Here is a 6000-nt window from a genome sequence, read left to right as displayed (position 1 = left end):
CTTCGGGAGAAGGGCGGTATACAAATTAAAATATTATTATTATTATTATTATTAGGTCAAAAGTCACTTTTTTCAGTGTCATTACAATACAATAGAATTCTTTATTGGCCAAGTGTGATTGGACACACAAGGGATTTATCTTTGGTGCATATGTGAACAGTTGCTAAAGGAATGGTTGTAAGTCGAGGAGTAACACTACTGACTGTAGCACTTATCTTTCTTGTTCTAAAATTAAATATTAGGTATGATGTGGACTCAATCAGCCCTTATCATCCCTGTGAGTTCAATACTGACAGCAGGGATCAGGTGTGGGGGAACAATTTAAAGGAGGTTGCTTTTTTAAAAAACAACAACCTGATAAGTCCACCACAGGCAAAATGGGGAGTAAAAGGCTGAAGGAACTGTGGAAAATGATTCAATTTGTAAATCAGAATCAAAATCAGAATAGAGCTGGAAGGCACCTTGGAGGTCATCTAATCCAACCCCCTGCTCAAGCAGAAGATCCTATACCATTTTCTTAAAAACCTCCAGTGAGGACGCAGTGAGGACGCACCCACAAAATCTCGCTCTCTGTCAAAAATACACCCAATCAACAGCAATCAGTTTATTCATAAGGGGCTCTACACAAATTCATTTCTTGTTTAAGGTGTCACAATGCTTGAGGATGACCAGTGCAGCATTTACTATAGATGCAAAGCAAAATTGGGACCAGAATTTCCATTGTTATGCAAGGTGGTCATTAAACAAATCACACCCAATTTTTACAACCTTTCTTGCCATGATTAAGTGAATCAAATCTAGCCCTGGATCCTCACCGACCTGTGGGCAAATGCATCCTTTCTTGGGCTTGCGTGGTAGCTGCACAGGCTTAGGAACAGACTTGCTTCGGATCTCAGAAATCTTACGAGTGGTCGGTTTCAAATTTTTTTACTCCCGGTTCTGTGGGTGTGGCTTGGTGGGCGTGGCAGTAGAAGGTTACTGCAAAATCCCCATTTCCTCCCGATCAGCTGGGACTCGGGAGACAGAGAATAGATGGGGACGGAGCCAGTCAGAATTTTTACTACCGGTTCTCCGAACTACTCAAAATTTCTGCTACTGGTTCTCCAGAACTGGTGAAAACCTGCTGAAACCCACCTCTGGGTATAACCATATACAATTGATCTGTTTTCCCCTTCTTAATGCCTCCTTAACTTCTTGATTTCCCTATGCAGGAATTCAATCTTTACATCAATTTTGATCCATCCTTACTGCTGCTTATTCTGAGCAGTTTCCCTACATTTGACAATTACCATGCAAACGACTGAGGCAACTGTAATGGAGGTATTTTCTCTCCCTGCACTGGGTCTGCAAGTTTTGAGTGCAAGTCAATTTTATTGGCTCACAATTACAGATCCAAGTCTTGCAAGCAGTTAATTACAGAATTAATGCCTGCTTTCTGCTTTATTTCTAGTACATTTACTACAGTATTCTGGCTTCATGTAGGATGCTTTGAAATAGGGCAATCAGCATTTCTAGCACAATAGGCGTGTTTTTGCCCTTCAGGTAAATCTTTCCTAACTCCACATTTGATGTACGTGCCAGATCTTCCACCACCTCCAAGGCACTTATTACACAGCTCTCTGGAAAGATGCACTTTGAAAACGGAGGCTCTTTTATCAGAAAGGCCTGATAAGGTTTTCCAAATATCTTTGCTTTGATCTAAATCAGGGGTCTCCAACCTTGGTCTCTTTAAGACTTGTGGACTTCAACTCCCAGAGTTCCTCAGCCAGCTTTAACCCTTCTAATGTGTCTGCCAATTGGTGAAGAAAGATAGAAACCTGACTCCCCCACCACTATTCCAAGGGTCTCTATGCATTCTCTTAGAAGCTGCTTCCCTTGAATTTCAAGGGAACAATCCTCACTTCTGCAAATGGAATGCAATGCAAATAATGCTTTTATGTGGTGGTTAAAAAAGAAAAAGAAAGAAAAGAAACTGCTTTCCATGAATTGGCTATTCATATAACTGAAAAGGTGCACTTGAACTGTGTGCACACCCATCTAGTTTTGGCCCACAGAGACTCAGCAGGTATAATCTAAGGCTCATCATATATTTTTAACTCTTTGAGTTGGATATTTAATTATTAAGCAATCACCAAGAAATTACAATTTTATGGTAGAGCACTAAGCAGGCAAAATGAGATTTTAGCAGCCTCTGAAATCCACACACTCCAAAATTAAAAGTGCCTCTTTATAACTGGAACTAAGAGGCTCCAGGGCTACCATATTAATTTGGAAGAGTCTCATTAAATCAATAATGGATTCATCTGAAATCATTCACCCACATATTCCCATTTGGTTTTCTTCTTAATCAGAAGAGCATTGAAGCACAAGGACATCGATTTCTCTTCTTAAAAAAGCAGGATCAAATAATCTAGGTTTACATTCCATCCAGAAAATTCCCCCTCCACCTCCAGTCTTTTAGAATAGAATAGAATAGAATAGAATAGAATAGAATAGAATAGAATAGAATAGAATAGAATAGAATAGAATAGAATAGAATAGAATTTTTTATTGGCAAAGTGTAATTGCACACACAAGGGATTTGTCTTGGTGCTTATGCTCTCAGTGTACATAAAAGAAAAGATACGTTCATATTTGAAAGGTTCCTCAATTGCTCTTGGATTCAGTGTTCTCTTAATATGATTAGATATCTGGTTTTACTCACAAAATTCAAATGTACATCACATCAATTACAAAAAGATATCCATGGAACTTTAACAGTTTAATCTACTAGATATGCAGCTTTTATTGTTCACTAAAGAATATGCAGTACTTTGTACTGGACTGGTCTGTTTATCTCCAGGGCAAAGTTCTGGGGAAGGAGTTCTTTCCACCCCAAAGCAATTTTTCCCCTTTTTCTTGGGGGCGGGGGGGGCGGGGCGGGGAAAGCAGTGCAATCTGTTGTTTCTCATCCAAGAGTTATATGAATTATCTCCATAGCACTCCTGCTAGTTAGCTGATAAGGCAGAAGAATTGGAAATGATCCACAAGCCGCTTACAAAAGTGAGCATGAAAATCCATCAGCAAAGAAAGTGTTAAATTATTCTACCTTCTCTTCCTCTACTTTACAAACTGCAGAGTCTCCCAATGGACAAGCTATTGCTTGTCATGAATAGAATAGAATAGAATAGAATAGAATAGAATAGAATAGAATAGAATAGAATAGAATAGAATAGAATAGAATAGAATAGAATAGAATAGAATTTTTTTTATTGGCCAAGTGTGATTGGACACACAAGGAATTTGTCATAAAAGAAAAGATAGCATGAATAGTGTAATGATACTATGTAGGGGAAAAAACCCTTCCTAAGGGATAGTTTACAGATATTACATTGGGTATATAAAGAGTTTCAGTATTAGTATTTTGTGTTACTTCTCTTATGTGACTTCTAATTCTACCAGAAGATATTTTATGTTTTACTTTTTACTCCCACCACATACAATTATTTAGAAAAGTCCCAAAATCATTCTGAGAAAACAAAGAACATTTATTTTTGCTCTGTATGGAGAACTCAGGTGGTAAAGAACTGAGGCAAGATTTGTTGCAAGTAACAATTAACAACCTTTAATGCTAACAAGGCAAACAGTTAACAGGCTAACTTCAGTGAACACACCAGCAACAAGTGCCGTCTGGCAACCGCTTAAATACAGAGCTGTCAGACAGCTGAACCAATGACAGGGCTTCGGGTTTCCCACTTTTCAGCAGCTCTTGTCTTAGCCAATCAGGATACTGGGCAGCTGGCAAGTCTCTAGGCAGAGGCGTAGCCCCGATGACTTAACAGTTTTCTAATGTGTTATGGTTGCTCTGTAGTTTCCACAAGCTCCTGCAACTTTAGCATTGCTTCCTACTTCAAGCTATAACTTCCCAGTAAGATGAAGCATCGTATTGAACAGAGCCTAGGACCTTACATATCGGAGAGACAACAAGCAGATCATATCTTTCATCAGAGGAGTGCAAAACAAGGCCCTGAGGTTCACGAACACCAATGAATTAAATCAGTGTTTCTCAACCTCAGCAACTTTTAAGATATGTGGACTCTTTTCAGAATTCTGGGAATATAGAGTCCACATATCTTAAAATGGCCAAGGCTGAGAATCGCTGAGTCAGATAATGAATTGCCATAACTTACAAGAGAGAAGCTGATCTTCCTGTTCATAAAGTATCACAACAAATTTGACATTGGGAATACTTTCTCTGCTGTCATAACCATAAATGCAGGACAGTTCTTCAATCTTAATCTCCACTACACAATTGATGAGTATTCCTCAAATGATTTGTTTTACTTCAGGTTTCCTGAAGCAGATTTCCCACATCTCCACATTAATAGACACCCTGGTTTTTGAGGGGTTGCCACAAAGAGGGGACCAATCTATTTACCAAAGCACCAGAAGGCAAGACAAGAAGAAATGGTTGGAAACTAACCAAGGAGAGTGTCAGGGTAATGATGATTTAATAGCTGACCAGCTGCTGTAATATTGTAATGCTGTAATACTGAAATGATGATGCAATGAGAATGAATCAGTAGAGTTATTTAACTGTTATTACTTTAAGAGGCTGTATATATGAGAGGCCCTATGAGGGCGTCCCTTTCTCCGTGTATGCTTCCGTGCTATAGTTAATGATTGATTGCCTGACTTTGCCTAGTACAAGTATGTATATATTCCTTGTAGATAAACCACTATTTGAAAGACAAACCTCTGTTTACTGTATTTTGCTCCTGGGTTGTCTCAAAATTGTCACACTGTACACTCTGACAGAGAGAAGTAACCTAGAACTAAGAAATTTCCTGACAATGAGAACAATAGAATGGCTTGCCTTCAGAAATTGTGGGAGCTCCATCTCTGAAGGCTTTTAAAAGAGACTGGACAGCCATTTGTCTGATATGGTATAGGGCAGTGATGGCTAACCTTTTCTAGACCGAGTGCCCCAAGCGCACGCACCTGTCCTCCAAAATGCAATGCGTGCATGGTCCCTGTGCATGTGCCCCACTCCCCCACTCCCCGTGCATTAGTGCGTGACCCCCTCACGCATGCATGGTAGAGTCCTGAAGACCAGATGGCCAATGGGAGGTGCACGCACATGCGCAGCAGATCTGACAGCTGGGCCGATGGTTCATGTGCCCACGGAGAGGTCGCTGCATGCCACCTCTTGCATGCGTGCCATAGGTTCACCATCACAGGTATAGGATCTCCTGCTTGAGCAAGGGGTTGGACTAGAAGACTTACCACTGTTAATCTATTATTTTTTTCCCCATCTTTTCCATCCTCCCAATTAATTCAGAAAGGAATGTTGGAATATCGTGACTTTTTTTCTTTTTTCTTTGCTCAGCAAGGACTGGAGCTTGAGTTCAGCGAGTTGTGGAATAAACGTTTATTCCCTTTGGATCTGAGATGTACTCAGAACATCATTAGTCAAGGTGGTTGTGTTGTTGTTTTTTGGGGTTTTTTTGAGGAATTCTCTTTTCCCTGTCCCCTTTCCCTACCCTGTCCCTTCTCCTTCTTGTTTTTTCCTGCTGAATGTTAAGGTATTTCCCCCCTGCAACGTAACTTATGCTGAAGATCAATGACTTAAAATATCAAACCAGCAAATGCTCTGTCTTACACATTGGAAAAAAGAATCTAAATAAAAACTCGATGGACATTACTTTACAGATGACCCCCACCCTGTTAGACCTTGGAGTTTTCATATCCAATGATCTAAGTGCCAAAGCCCACTGCAACTACATCGCAAAAAAGGCTTTAAGAGTTGTAAACCTAATCTTACGTAGCTTCTTCTCCAGAAACACTACACTACTAACCAGAGCTTATAAAACATTTGCTAGAAACAATTCTTGAATACAGCTCGCCTGTCTGGAACCCATACCACATTTCAGACATCAATACAATTGAACGTGTCCAGAAATATTTTACAAGAAGAGTTCTCCATCCTCTGAATACAGCAAAATACCTTATGCCACCAGA

This window comes from Ahaetulla prasina, chromosome 1 (assembly GCF_028640845.1).
Source record: "Ahaetulla prasina isolate Xishuangbanna chromosome 1, ASM2864084v1, whole genome shotgun sequence".
NCBI classification, from domain to species: Eukaryota; Metazoa; Chordata; class Lepidosauria; order Squamata; family Colubridae; genus Ahaetulla; species Ahaetulla prasina.
The sequence above is the reverse complement of the archived record's forward strand: the minus strand, read 5'-3'. Positions refer to the sequence as shown.